Here is a 15,249-nt window from a genome sequence, read left to right as displayed (position 1 = left end):
CTTAGAAATTAAAGTATACACCCGATATTTAAGGTAAAAAAAGTCTTTTTATTTCTTCATATTTCAATCAGACTTTGGAGTCATATCAATTTGGTTAAATATAAAGTTTAGTGACTAACCTTTTAGATTTTCATATCTATTTGGATTGCCTAAAAATTTTTTTTAAAAAAACTCATCTTTATTTTAACTTTTTTTTAATCAAAATTAATTTTAAATACACTCTAAATATAGTTTCAGTAGTTATAAAATCATTTTTCATTATAAAGGCATTCATAAAAGTGTGATTTTTATTTATTAAGTTCTTAAACTTTAAATTTTCTCTTATACTAGTAGTTGAAATTTTAATTTTGTATCGAATTGAAAAATATAAAATATATATATATTGTCTATTTTAACCTTCAAAATGGAAAATTCATGAAAGAATTTTAGCCTATGTTTCGTCTAGAACTCTCCTACTCCTTTTGTTTCTTGTTCTTTAAGTTTTGTTTTATTCGCCAACTTTATATGAAATAGTTTGTTCTAAAAAAAAATGTAGTTTTCATCATTCACCTTCACGTCCTATATCTCACTTTATTATGTCTTGTTGTTTAGTGAGGCTATATCTACAAAATGTCTTACTGAGAATATGGTACCTTCTTTCCAATCAACATTATAATAAGTTAGATTTTGTAAATTTGAATATGTTAAAATAATTGATGATCTAATCCTTAAATAAAATAACAAATATAAGTTTCTCCCTGGTGCCAAAAGAATGAGAAACAATTATAGAGAGAAGACGAATGGGCATGGGTTGATTGGTTCATGAAGTGATCAATAAATTGGTGTTATGTGTGATGAATAGTCAATTCAACGTGATTTCAGTGTGGTGTGGTGTGGTGAACTAGTTGATTTTGAACTAATTTAATATCGCGGTTTTTGTTACGACACATTAAAAGATGGTTTGAAACAAAACAATGTATGATCAATGAACAATATCATTATCATGATAAGAATCTCGAATCTTAAATTGTCAATTGACCTACAAGTTTAAGTTGATGAGTGAAAATAAATTTAATATTTTATTGTCTAATACTACATTCGATCCTTGTAATTTGTTGGCAGTTAACAACCTATCAAATGATAATTGGTGACGATCCTCCAAACATATCTACAATTGTGTATGATATTGTTTACTTTTAAGACATAAATCATCATATATTTTCATTTTTTATTTCACTTAAGTAACCAATATGGACCTTTGGTAACATTTCCTACTTGGTTTACATTTGTTAATGGCTTAGAAACGAAAACGAAGATAAGGGACGCGGAATGAGAGTTGCCCAAAGGGCCATAAGGGCTATCTTAATGGGCCTATTTGAAAAGCCCATAAAAATGCGACACGACATGACGGCAAACGTAAATCCAAGAGTACGATTCGTCGGAAGCCATTTCTGTTTCAAGGTTCCAAATGTTTTGCGCTTTTTCTCATTTTACAACATTATTGGTTTCCCGATTTGGTTATTTTTATCTTTCCCTTTTAATTTTAAATTTATTTTCGATTTTACAGAAATGCCAGAAATGCCCTCATTCATCCATCAATTCCACTTTTCCTCTCATTTGTTGCCGTTCTCAGCATTTGTTATTCCTTTTTCTCCATTCATTCACCCGTCACTTCCATCTTCCACTTTCGTCTTTTCCCCTTTTTAATTACACAAAATATTTCAATTTACTTTCATTTTTCAAAAACTTCCCTTAATATATAATTTTTTATGAAAAAATAGTAAAAAAAATATAACATTTCACAAAAATATAATTTCAGTAGATAATTAACTTTATTTTTATTGATTTTGTTATATGAAGTGTAAATTGTTGGTAAATTTATTTTCTGTTTTTTAAAACTTCTAATTTTTTTAAATATTTGTATTAGAAAAATAATTAACAAGTAACAATACTTTAAAAATCATATATGGCAAAGTTCATCGATGATAGACTTTTATAGTGGTTTTTTAGTTATTAGTGATAAACCTATTTATAGTATGATATGCTATTAAAACTTTTATTATTGATAAACTCTAGTTGATTTTGTTATATTTATATTATCTTGTAAGGTTGTTATATATGTTAATATGTTAAATCTAATTGTTATATTTATCATTATTTTAAATTTAAAAGGTGTACGGAATCTAATTTACCAATCACTTTCATTGTATATATTTTAAATTATTGTTAGCATTCAATTTAACTTAAAAAATATTAAATACGTCGTTCATTATTGTCATTTTTGTGTGTATTGGTTACATTTATTTACATGAATTGCATTATTAATTATGCCGTGTATGCATAATGTTTACCCATCAATTATTTGCTAGTTATTTATCGTTTAAAATGAAAATCGAATTTAAAATCTATATAAAGTTTATTGTTGTGTGTGTGTATATATATTAGTTTCCGTGTAACTCATAAACACAAAAATTAAATAGAAAACCATTAATTTTGGTTCTTCGATTGGCCTCTAAACTTGAAACGGCGCAGTTTTGGCGGGGCTCGTATTTCCGGGGGACAGTGGGGTTTCCAAAATCAGATTTTGTTTTTTGATATAAAAAAAAATATTATTATTGTTGTAATTTATTAGGTTAATCTAAGCATATATTTTCGTTACAATATTTAAGTGTTTTTCTCAAATTTATTATTTTGCTTAAACACACCCATTCTGTTCGTGTATAATTTTGAAACAAGATGATCACCCATTACGAATGGAAGCAAACTCAAATTTGAAATCTAAAATCAGTAGCATTTTTAAGTATAAACGATGCTTATTTTGTTTTTGGTTGTTTTAATTTCTCAAATCAAAATAATTTATTTTTGAAGCACACGATTATAATCTAAATTGAAATAATCTGTACATCAAGCATAAATTATAATAACTTAAATGTCACTCGAAAATGCAACGTAAATTATAATAACTTAAATGTCACTCGAAAATGCAATGTAAGATCAAATAAAAATAATTCAAACATCGAAACTATTATTATTTATTATTATTTAAATTATTTGTATTTAATCTTTTGTAATTTAGTAATTAAAAAAAATGATTAGAACGCAGGCCAAGGCCTAGAATCGGCTGTGTGTGTTTGTTTGACTTTGACTCGCCTTGCCCTTCGAACTATGTGACGCAACCTCCTAATCACCTAACCCTTCATTTAATAATTCACATCTTAATTAATTTAGCTTCACTTTGTTTACTTATAACATTTAAATTTCTTATACTCTACCATTCATATTTTAATTAACATTTCCCATTCCATTAGCTAGATTTTTTTTCTTTTTCTTTTTTTTTTTAATTTTGATATCTAACATTTATTATAACCAGCGTTTTATATTGTCTAAACTTTGAAAAACTAGTCATTCATGTCATATTTGTGACATAAGTTAAGAGATACAAGAACACGTCATTGAACATATTCGTTTAGAAAGGTTTGAGAGCAATATGTACTCATCGAAGGTTATTGAATCCATGACTATTTATTAAAAGTGGTACAATATATAATGGTCTTCTCCTAGTGCACAAACATGTGATTGTGAATCACGTCGTTGTTTGGAGGTATGGTGTTGAATTTTTTTGAACCATAAGTGAATTAGTGATATATTATAGCTAGAGGTGGAGAGTTTGTTGTTGACAATATAAAAAGTCACTGAGTTAAAATTGTTAAGAAAGTCTCATTCACTTACACCGACAATTGATGTAACGTCTCGACAATACAAAAGTAAATAAACCTTACTCTCTTTCAATTCAAAGGTCATTTTAAATGACTAATTTTCGATTCAATAAAAGCAAACCAAACAAATAGAAAAAAAAACTAAACATACCAAAATGGTATTTAAACAATATAATCAAATCATATTTTAACAATATAATCAAATCATAAATAAATAAAATAGACAACACAATGGCCAAGGAGTTGCAGCATTTGTCTTATTAGATATTCACTGTTGTAATAATTAATATGAGAATCATACTCCAAAACATTATCATGTGGATGGAAATCTTGCTACTCAAATGTGGGGTGATGAGCAGTTACAGGAGATTTCCCCTTCAAACAAACACTTTACCAACAACTATTATTCATGCTATGTAGCAAAAATAGTCACCACACAAATATATTACACTTCATCTTATCGTAAAGAACAAATATTTTATGGCTCAATTCATTTTTTTATGAGCGGAAGTATCTACCTAGATCATTAACATTTAAATTTTTACCTTTACAGAAGTATATCAATTAATTATCTCGTCTTTTAGGTTTCTAAACTCCAGAGTCATTAATCGATCTAAAAAGTAAAAATTATTATTAAATAAAAAGAAAACAAAAATGCAAAGATTTAAACAAGTGAAAATCTTAAATACATAAATAAACTGATAAATATAAATGGATATTTTTTAAAATAACAAATAAATTAAATTATTCCTATAACAAAATCTTGGATTCTATCAAATGATAACCTTCTATCACTATAGTATATCAATGACCTGATAGAATTTGTCATAAGTTATAAATATTTTGTAAAATTTGTTATTTCTTTACAATTTTTTCAAAATAAATATATATATATAATTTAAAATTTTACGAATATTTTGGTAGATTGGTTTAAGTAAAATTTGAAAACATTGTTTAATTTTTTTATTTAATTGTTCACTTGTGTAACTTTTTTAGTTAAAGTTCTATTCAGTTTTGACTTGGTCACACACACACACATATATATATATTTATATATATTTGTAGTATTATATTAAAAATAAAAGTAATAAACATAGTATTTGGAGATGGGTTGGAGGTTGGAGGTTGGAGTAGAAATTTAAGGAATTGTAAGAGATGGAAAAAGCCGGAAGTTAGGGGCCAAAAAGATTTGTTGTTGAAATCTTTGAATTCTAAGCAATGACCAACGTCGGCACGGATATTTATCTCTTCCACTACCATTTTTCCATAGAGAAAAAAACAATTTACCAATTCTCTCCAAGCATCTATCTATCTATCTTTGCTTAGTCTACAATATTTTAAATAGTTTTCAATTGAGTTTTTCGAAACTATTAGCTATTCATTAACAAACATTTAATTTGAAGTAGTAAAATCATTTGTTTAGATATAAAATAATAATAGCTTTATCAGTAGTATAAAAATTGACTAAATGTATAAAATAATCAACCATATGTTTAGTTTTTAATAATTAAAAACAATAATTTTACAGTCTTAGTAGGTAAGAAATCATACATTTTTTTAACAATCATCCTATACTAACATTATTACTTGCTTATTGAAAACTTTTAGAACCAAGACTTTTGTTGTTAAATTTGAATATAGTTTCGATTAATCATTGAAATTCCATAGATATATTATATGTTTGGTTGTAATGTTCAAAACATATTTGATTTATTTTTTTATTAAAACCATTTCAACTTTCATTTATTTTCAAAATTGAAATTCAATTTTTAAAATTTTTCCCTTTTGAGTTGTTATTTTAGAGTTATAATTATATCAATCAACACCGCAAATAAATCTATATTACAACATATTTCAGTATACTTTAAAAATTGGATCGCATATATTAATGGTTTACGTTTTATTGTAATATTTACAATTGTCAGTTAAAGAAAAAAAATTTCAAAATCGAAATAATTTATATTCAAATCTTAAAGACAAAAGTGTATTATATCGTATAAAGGACGTCACGATTCACATCATTTATGGGCCTTTAGATAATATATGTGAGAATAAGGGGAGAGCCCAAATTTTAATTTTACATCTAATTTATTTAAATTGTCTCTTCCCCTTTTCAACCTCCATAAAATCCCATCTTTCCCCTTCTCATTTCTCTCACTCCCACACATCTCAACAACAAAAGCACAACAAAAAAACCACTTCCTTTCTCCATTATCTCTCTCAAAATCCCTTCCTCCCAAACTTTCCCATATCCTTCCTCCTCCTCAAAAGGTCAACCATTCTACATCTATTTTCTTTAATTATTCCCCCTTTCTCTTTTCACAATTAATTAACCATCGTTAATCTCTTATTTAGTTTCACTAATTCCACACCAAAATGGTGTAAAAATTAATGAGATTTTCCTTTTCAGGTCGCATGCATGGACCAACGAGGAGGCAACTGCCATGGCGGCCGGCGTTTCCGGTGGGGTTTTCCCATTGGCATCTCCTTTTAGGAGATATAGTCACTGATTCTTACTAGCCATGGCACTATCCTAACTGAGCTTTTTATACGTTTCGTTTTTCTTTTTTTCTTATTTTTTTCTTGTTTCCGTTTCTTTTTTTAAGCTTTTGAAATGGAGTCTTCTTGACCTTGTAAGACCTTTTCTTGACCTTGTAAGACCAACACCATAACCTTTCCCTTTACCATCCATTTGATTTCATACTCTATTTTGGGTAATACCCATATGGAGTTTGAGTAGAATCTATCCCTATTTCCACCCAACTCATCTTCTCCTTCCTTGTCTATCCCTTTGAGCTGCATTTTAGTTTTATCAAATTAAATTAATTAATTAATTAATAATAAATAAATAAATTTAATCAAACCCCACCAAGCCAGCCGGTGTAGAAGATCAAGAAGAGCAAGCAAACAGGAGGACGATTGAGTTGAAGAAGAAGAAGAAGAAGGAGAAAGATTACTTCTGCTCTTTTGGCTGTGAGGATCGGAGTACTACTTGTGTGGAGTTTTTCGTTTGTTTTTTAAATACATTTTTTTTCTGTAATAATAATAATAAATAAATAAATAAAAGAATTGTTTGTAAAATAGAAATGATTGTGTTGAGAAAGAAGGAATATATGAAATAGAAAAGTGAATGAAAATTGGTGTATTTGTGAGGGGTGGAGGAAGCAGGAGATGAAGTAATTTGTTTGGGTTTTTGTTTTACGTGTTGTTTTTGTTGTTGTTAATGTTGAGGAGAGAGAGAGAGAGAGAGAGAGAGAGAGAAGGAATAATAAATATTCTCTGGAGAATAAGCTAAGTAATTAGAATAGTGGAGTCCACCACCACTCGTGACTGCTCAATGCTCATCACTTTGTACCTTTTGTGTGTTTATATATAATTATATTCCAATTTACTCCATCTATTTTCTCACCAAAGTTAAGTGGTTAAGTTTATGGCTATTGTCTAAAAAATTGTAAATATTTTTTTTGTTATTTATTTAAATATAGAAAAATAAATTAAATAAGGCAATGTAAAATGTTGAAACCGAAAATGATAATAATAATAATAATAATAAGGAAGTTTTCTTTATGGAAGAAAGTTAAAAGCCGAGAGCTGAAGTTGTGAAGAGGAATAGGATATATTCATATTTGTATTTTGTATTGAAGGCTGAGCTGGGAAAAGTGTGTCCATGTGGGACAAACTCTCTTTCTTTCTACTTTCTACTTTCTACTCATATATCTAATAGTCAATCCCTCTAATTTGACTTCTTTTTCAATTTTATATATATGATAATATCTATTTCAAACTTGAGTGAATCCAAAATGTCTCAATATACTCTCAACCTAAATTCAACTTTTTTTTTCTTCTTCTTCTTTCTATCTCTCTATAAATTGCGTTTTTTATATAGTCGTAACCAGATTTCATTGATGGATCAATAATAACGAGTTTAAATCGTAAACATGATTAGATTGTTTTTCTTTATTACATATACTCAAAATTATAAATTTTGTAAAATTTACTGTTATTGTGCTGTCGTCACCGACTTCCTAAGGTTAAACAATATTGGTAACATTAAAAAAATCAAAGGCAACAGTAACAATAATGATTTTTGTCTCTACTTAGTTTTATTTTCAATATTTACATGCGGACAATTTTCTAATTAAATTCAAACGATTTTTTGTATTGTTGATGAGACTTAAATTGTTATAAAAATTTTCAAGTGTTTTATATATATTGAGTTGGTTTGTTACAACATGTGAATTATAATTGCATAAGTATTTGAAATCCAATGTATTATAAAGTGTATTAGAATAATAGTCTAAATAGGAAACAAACATATAGACAAGAAGAAAATAGCACATATCGTAAAAAAAATTAATAACAATATATACATTGTAATAAGTTTCAAAATACAACCGTTGAAATACTAAAAGCTTCAAACATAAAGTGAGTTACAAAAATCTTCTAAATCCAATTTAAATGTTGGCGTCAAACGTTCGATCCGTTAAAATTTATAAACAAGAAGAACCTATAAATAATTTTTTTTTTCTACACCTAAAGATAGCATAAACTTTTTGGTGGCAGCTGAGGATGTTTAAAGTCAATGTCAATAATTATTGGCTCATGTGAGTCACTGCCTCAAAATGTTAGTTAGCAGTCAAAAAAGTTTTTTTTTTCTTTTTTCTTTTTTTCAATTTTTATTTTAAGAATTATTGTTATTATTGTTTACTTTATTGTTGCTTAAAGTGATAAAATAGGTAGGAGATTGAAAGAGATGAAATATTTGTTTGAAGACTCCTAAGTAAGAAATAGAGAGTTGATAGTCAAAGGACTAAAATAATAGAAAGAAAAGAAAAAGAGTAACAAATTATTTTGGTGAATTGTTTTTAAAGTAGGTATAGTTTGTTTAATGATATACACAACTAAACTATTATCGTATATCAAATACTGGTATTTGTTTTTGTTCCCAGATGATCTCTGGTCAAAATTTGATTTAGTTCTTACGTTTTCAATTGCTATGCGTTTAGTCTTTAAATGTCGATTTCTATTACAATCCAGTTCTTAAATTTCATAATGTTATGATAGTAGGTTTGGATTTTGTTTCAATTTAGTCTTTATATTTCACGATTTTCACTTTTAACTTTGATTTTCACCAAATACTTCATTCTTTATTGTGAATTTATTATCAATTTAGATTAAAATAAATATTATTTTAAAATATAATAAAATATCATCGTAAACCACTATCTATGTCTATCTATATTATGTTAAACACAAATAATAGTTATACTGGTTTATCACATATAGATTGCAAAATCTTCGTATATTTATAAATAATGTCGTTTACAATAATTTCTCATAAAAAACTACCTATGAATTAAATTTTACTTCATAATTAATAATAGACATTAATATCAAATACTAAAGCAAGTATTTTACCAAAACTAAAGTTAAAAAGTGTAAATGTTAAAGTTCAAGTACCAAATAATATAAAATCCAATTGTAAACTAAATTGAAATCAAACTAAAAAAACTAGTTAAATTGAAGGATCAAAAATAAATAGTAAGCAAAATATATATTTTATTTTAGAAAGAAAAAGAAAAAAAAAAGAAATAATTAAGAATTGATATTGACATATCCCACTTGCCCAAAATACAAAGGGGGAAAATTGACAATGATTCACGGGGATTGGTATTTCTTGTGAAAGAGATTTTGTTTTTGGTAGCATCACATGAAATATTATTGTTCTTTATTACTTATTATTATTATTAGGACGGTGGAGATTGTGTCTCTTTCTCTTTTCTTTTTTTTTCTTCACCCCATAAATATTATTTTCAATTTATAGTTTTACTCATCAAGATTCCCACTCTTTACACATTCATAATTTAACTATATAATCTTTTTTTTTTCCAAATTTTTTTTTAATTTTTTTTCACTTTCTCAATTTACCAATCCATCCATCAATCCATCCCTTTTATTCATTTTTGTTTGGTTTATTTTAATTCATAACCTCTTTCCAACAACCTCAAATCAATGTTTTTGTTTCATCAACCAGTTCGACTTACAAACGAGAAAGATAATAGTTATATATTGAAAATGTTGAAATTATTTTCTTATTATAGTGTGAGATATAAATATGAAGTGAGTTTTAATAGTTTATTCAATTAAAGGTACCGAGGGACTAAGTGCCGTCTTGATTTTTTGAATTTTGTGTTTTAGAAAAATGTGTTTTTTTTTCTTGCGAACTCGGATTGATGTTTCTTAGGTGGGGGCTTGAATTTATTGTAAAAAATTTAAGACAAAAGGACATGTATTTGTTAAAGTTTTGAAAATTTTGTTTTGGTTTGAAAAAAAATTATGTAAATTAGCATACAAAAACAACAAAACTCGCGAGGAAAAATGTTGGAATTTAAGTTTGTTTTTTTAGAAAAGTTTCGAATGGAAATTTCTTGAATTTTAGATTTATTTTTATTTATTTTAAGTACGCCCTACACAAAACCTTGTTACAATTAATCGTTACCATGCTAGATAAGTTTTAATCTTAGTTATATCTTTCATCAAATCTCTTATTTTATCAAATTAACCATAGAGTATTAACAAAAAAACATACCATAGAAAACTTAAATTAAATAATGGAAAACACACCTACAAATCATTTCAAAAATTGAATACAATCGATATTTTACAGACATTTCAAAACTACTTTTAGAGTACGTAAGATCGAAATCAACTGTCTTCTACAACGACACATTTTGGGTTGGATGGAACCTGGAGTAAGGACGAAAATTATAAGAAGAAAGTTTGTTGGATCCAATGCTTAACAACCAAAAATGAGTTTAATATGTTTGCCACTTTGTTTGAAGTCTTTAATTTTGTTGGAGTAGAAAGTTATGTGTTTTAGAATTTTACTGAGGTAAAATGGTAATAAAAGGGGGAGGGAGTGGGGGGTAAAGAAAGATGAAAAAGGTAAAGCTGCAAAAGAGGGAGAGGGAGAGGGAGAGAGAGAGAGAGCGAGGACATATAGTGAGTAGTGGGAGATAATGATTATGTTGCATAAGTGGGGTTGGGAAAAGCTAAATTCCTTTTAATAATTTGTCTTCAAGTGAAGGAAGAGGAAGAGGAAGAGGAAGAGGAAGAGGAAGAGGAAGTGTGTAAGTAAAAATAAGTAATAATAATAAGAACAATAAAGAGTGTGTATTGCAATGGGGAATGGGGAAAATGGCAGTCCATTCCCAAACCCCATATGTGACAACAATAAAGTTACAAACTTTCAATTTCAATTCATCCACTCTCATCATTTCATTCTCAATCATCAATATACCCTCGCTCCATTCCAAACCCTTTTCCACTTCCTTTTTCTTTTTCTTTTTATCCTTTAAAATCAAAATTTCTTTCCAAATACACAAAACTCTCTCCCCACAAATAATAATTTAGTTCATTTATTCACGAGTCTAAATCTTCAAAATTGGAAGATGACGTGTACAATGCCATAATTTAATTTTAGTTATAAATCGTTCATTGAGTTGATGAATATATACCAATCAAGAAATAATTGAATTATGTTTGGTATGACGCCTTGCAACCTTCATCTATCAAACTACATTGACATTGTCTCAGTTACATGTAACATGTGTGATGGAGAAGGAGGTTATAAATAATCTCGCTCGATGACTACAAATGAGAAGAATAAGCCGTCTCTAAAAAAGAGTCGTTGCCTTACTTTTATGTGCTTAATTGAATTATACAGTCTATGTATTGATTCAAATATCAAAGTGTAGTTGGCTCAAAATACATATACTGATGTACTTGAAATAAGAGATAAACCTAGAAAAAGTGGGACATCATTTAAAGACGATGACAACAAACATGTGTGAGTTTCCTACTCCAATGAGCTTGTAGTGATTTAGCCATCGCATTTTTTAAAAAAAATTATAACAATTAATACAAGAAAACGTGCACGAGATAAATATGAAAAACGTCGAAAAAAAGATTTTCTCCCGTAAATTTGCGTCAAAATCAAAGTTGAAAAAAACAAGTATGGAGAGAATTTCCCTCAACGCTTTATTTTGTACGTCGTAAAAAGAATGTCACGTCAATCATGTAGTGTCAATGAAGTGTTACAAAAATATAACACATGTATATCCATACTTAGGAATAGTGAAACATTTTAACAATATACTCTAAATAAAGTATATGACTATACAATCAATCATCCCAATACGTGACCATATAGTATGTTGAATGAGTTAGTGTTGTGTATTATTTAGTCTAATTCTAGTTTTATAGAATAAGTCTGCTTTATTTGACTCCATTAACTTTCTTTGTGATTGCTCTTAAAAGAAAATCCATTAACTTCTTTTCCAACATCCACCTCCATTGACCTACTAACTATAGGTTGCTTTCATATGTCAATGCTTCTTTTAATTCATACTAACTTTTCACAAGTTTGGTTGTTGGTGTGAATAAATATATGAGTCTTCCATTCTATTTCATTGTTTGAACGATTTAATATTAAATTCGTCTCTTCAGATAGTTTAAGTGGCAAGTCAATTGATGATTTAAGATGATATTAGAATAGATAATTCATAGAAGTCTTGTTGTCAATCTCTATCGTTTTTATTTTCTCTAAAATTAAATTCATTTTCACTTGCAATGCATTTTCTCTATTTTCAACTCACTATGAAGTGTTGAATAATAAAATATTAAGTTTGTTTTTACCTATTAGCATAAACTTTTGAATGAATCGAGGATTAAAGATAATATCAAAACACATATGCTTAAAATCGATTTTCACTTACGAGACATTCTTCGTATTCCTAGTTTAGAGAAATGAAGAAGCGTTACTAAATTACGCTTTTAGATCAATTGGTGATTTAAAATTATTTTCATCGATTAAGACACGTGTCTGATCGAATGTGGTATGTTTTAAGGTATAACTCAAACTTACACGAAACAAATATATGTCTTTTTAATAAATTTTAGCTTCAAACTTAAATTTATATAGCGATGAAAAGTATTAGGGTTGTTCGAAGAAGGTGAGGTTAAATGGGCTGTGCTCTAGTTGTGCCTTGTGAGTGAAGAGATCACGTTGGACGATGAGCTATGCAGTTGAAAACAAGTGTCGAGAAAAAATAGAGCCCACGTCGTAGAGATCAAACTCTCGTCTCGAATAAATGGACGTGTGTGTGGGCTTGTGGGAGCCCACTTTTAGATCACCTTTGATATGTGAGTTCCCTATGTTTCAAATATTTATTTAATTTAACTTCGATTTTAAAATCTTCCAATTCTATCGTTAAATTTTAAGTTTTGTCTCTATTAGGTACTTAAATTTTCAGAATAATAATTTTATTTTTGAATTTTTACTAAATATTCATATTTCATCCGTGAAAATATTGATTTTTGATATGTTAATGATAATATTGATTGATTAGTTCAAATTAAAGATTTTTTATTTAGGGAATTAATATGAAATATTTTTAATCAATATTGAATTTAGATGTGAAGACTTACTTCGTAGTTGTCTTTAAATTAAGATTGAGTGAGTACGTATGAAAACTAAGCTTTAGAAGTGCAAATCATCAGATTTAGGGACAAATTTTGATAGTAAAATTGTAAATTTGAAACGTGTTGATTAGATTAAAATTAAACTCAAAACTTGAGTACTACTAATGTATCATTTCTCTCTTACACGTGTGTGGTGACATCTTACTTTCCAATATTATTTCAAGACCACTTCAAACCTTACCTCATTAGATAACTATTTAGTCCTTTGAAACTAGGTATACAATCTTAATTTTAGTTGTTTATAAATTGGCTAAGAAATTCAAATGCATGGTTAGAAAAAACGGAAACTACAATAAGGAAGTCGTAAGAAAACAATTGTTACGTAGTAACAATATGCGTACTATGGTTTGTGTTTTGATAAGACTTTTGTTGTTATGGAGTCATCTAAATATCTTAGTCATCTTTATGGAACACACTTGATGAAGTTGTAGCAATTGTCTTGGTTTTCTTACTAGAGTTGAACCTATCTAGTCTTTTGATTACTTTTATGAAAATATAACTTTACTTACCAAATTATATGTGTTACTTCATTATAATATAACAATTTTGACGCTTTCTGGCCTCTTTCTTTAACAGAGTCAGATATGACAGCAACATCAACAACTATTTTGTCAGTTGGAGCAACTGAATCACTTAATAGTAAACTCAACTCATTTTTCCTATCAAAGTCTACTAGCTTAAGAATCAATTCACACGAGACGCTTCATAGCTTATGTTGCCACAAGGCAGATTCATCCCTTCATTTTGACTTAGAGTCGTCTTTCTTAGGGAAACAGAGCAGAGCTGCCCTATTGCATCATCTTGCTCCAACAGCACAAAAAGTGAACTCGAATGCACACAAAATCTTCAACATAACCTCAAGCCTCTTACAAAGTTGTTGTTCTTGGAGCTGCCGGGAATAGGTCGGCCTCTGGCCCTTCTTATCAAGATGTCGATGCTAGTTGTTTCCTTGAACCTTTATGATATTGTAAATGTTAAGGGTGTTGTTGCTGATATTAGTCACTGTAACACTCCCTCAAAAGTTTAGGATTTCACTAGACCTTCTGAATTAGCCAACGCTTTAAAAGGTGTAGATGTTATTGTCATACCTGCTGGGGTTTCAAGAAAGTCCGGTATGACTTGTGATGACCTTTTCAACATAAATGTGAACCATAGTGAAAAGTTTGGTTGAGGCTGTTGCTGATAATTGTCCTAATGCTTTCATCCACATCATTAGCAACCCTGTGAACTCAACTGTTCCAATAGCAGCAGAAGGACGTGTAAAAGAAGCTTTTTGGTGTTACTACTTTGGATGTTGTTCGGGCAAACACTTTCGTTGTCGAAAAGAAGAACCTTAATCTGATTGACATTGATGTCCTAGTTGTTGGGGGACATGCTGGAATAACAATTGTTACTTTGATATCAAAGACACGCCCTTCAGTAAGTTTTACACATGAACAAATTCAAGAACTGACTGTTAGAATTCAAAATGCAGGAATCGAAGTTGTGGAAGCGAAGGCTAGGGCAGGATCTGTTGAATCATCTTTTCATGCTTTGGACAGAGACAGTGATGTTTAGGAGTGCACTTTTGTGCAATCTAATCTAACTGAGCTTCCCTTCTTTGCATCGAGGGTTAAGCTTGGGAGGAAAGGAATTGAAACCTTTGTAACATATAATCTTCAGGGTTTATCTAAGTATGGGCAAAAGGCACTTGAAGCTCTAAAGCTAGAACTGAAGACAAACATTGAGAAGGTAAGCAAGTCGTAGCTGCTTAAAAACTCGCATTTCCAGAACATGCTTGGAGAGTATATTGAATCCCAATAATTGATTTGTGGCTTTTCTTTTTGTTTAGTAGTTTGTATGTTTTCATTTTATCTCGTAATTATCAAAATAATGTAATCGTTTCATTAGGAGTTCTTAGTAATTTAAAATTTTGTAATAACACGGTTAGCTTAACCAATCAACTTTTCTCTTTGTTTATAATTTGAGTTGCTTGATTAGCTTTTACAGAAACTTGTGAGCTTTATTTCTG

General features: G+C 28.7%; 1 long non-coding RNA gene and 1 pseudogene across 1 annotated transcript; both read left to right on the top strand.

The window, feature by feature from the left end:
* Positions 1-5,808: 5,808 nt before the first annotated feature.
* On the top strand, positions 5,809-7,091 carry LOC101219509. Its single transcript, XR_180854.3, has 2 exons — positions 5,809-5,966; positions 6,106-7,091. It is a non-coding gene; the product is annotated as an uncharacterized LOC101219509 (long non-coding RNA).
* Positions 7,092-13,726: 6,635 nt separating this feature from the next.
* On the top strand, positions 13,727-15,230 carry LOC101205052 (annotated as a pseudogene).
* Positions 15,231-15,249: the final 19 nt, after the last annotated feature.

Source organism: Cucumis sativus, chromosome 6 (genome assembly GCF_000004075.3).
Source record: "Cucumis sativus cultivar 9930 chromosome 6, Cucumber_9930_V3, whole genome shotgun sequence".
NCBI classification, from domain to species: domain Eukaryota; kingdom Viridiplantae; phylum Streptophyta; class Magnoliopsida; order Cucurbitales; family Cucurbitaceae; genus Cucumis; species Cucumis sativus.
The sequence above is the reverse complement of the archived record's forward strand: the minus strand, read 5'-3'. Positions and strand labels throughout refer to the sequence as shown.